Here is a 786-nt window from a genome sequence, read left to right on the forward strand (position 1 = left end):
GATAGAAACATATCGCGAAAAGGGATCCACTCCAAATAGTCTCCAGAAAACTTAGGCAAGTCGATTTTTGGCAGTCGTGCAGAAGCAGCGGTAGTGTCATTCCGTGTAGTGGCCATAGCGAAGGTGCTTGCGTGCGCGAGCGGCGACGGCCATGGCGCGAGGTCATTTTGTCGATCAAGTAAGATAGATTTAAAGGCGATATATAAATCGTAGCAGGTATAGAAAACTTCCTCCTTCAGATAAGGAATGTCGTCCTCGTCAAGCGATGCGTTGCGAATAAGAGTGTAGATTTGTTCATGGCCGCGCTTAAAGTCCTGGAAGATAGTATCAATCTCCGCGAGAAGACTCTGAACATAACCTCTCGAGATCTCAGACGATTGCTTAGACTCGAAGTTAGTCTGGATTCGAGTGAGATGGATTTGAATTCGGCGCTGCTCCTCAATTGCGCCGCTAAGGGACTCCATTTCTTTAAAGATGCGATATTACGCGAATTCAAGCGTGCAGAAGGAAAAATTGGTTAACAAGCTAAGCGTAGAAATGGCTTGTGGCCGCTTGTATTTGCTTTCCTTCCCGGGAGAGAGAGAGTTTATTACAAAAAGCAATGATCAGTTTTACATTACAAGGTTGCAAAGCGTAAAAACAATTCAATGTTCAGTACAACATTACAGAGCTGCAAAAGTCAGTAAGAAACTAAAATACTATGCAATAATATTGAACACATTGAGTAACCGGCACTTAGAAAATTAATTGGCGTAAGTTTTCGCAACCTTTAACCCTAGAACACAC

This window comes from Rhagoletis zephyria, unplaced genomic scaffold (genome assembly GCF_001687245.7).
Source record: "Rhagoletis zephyria isolate East Lansing unplaced genomic scaffold, Rhagoletis_zephyria_1.1 Rzeph_scaffold_05272, whole genome shotgun sequence".
NCBI lineage: Eukaryota > Metazoa > Arthropoda > Insecta > Diptera > Tephritidae > Rhagoletis > Rhagoletis zephyria.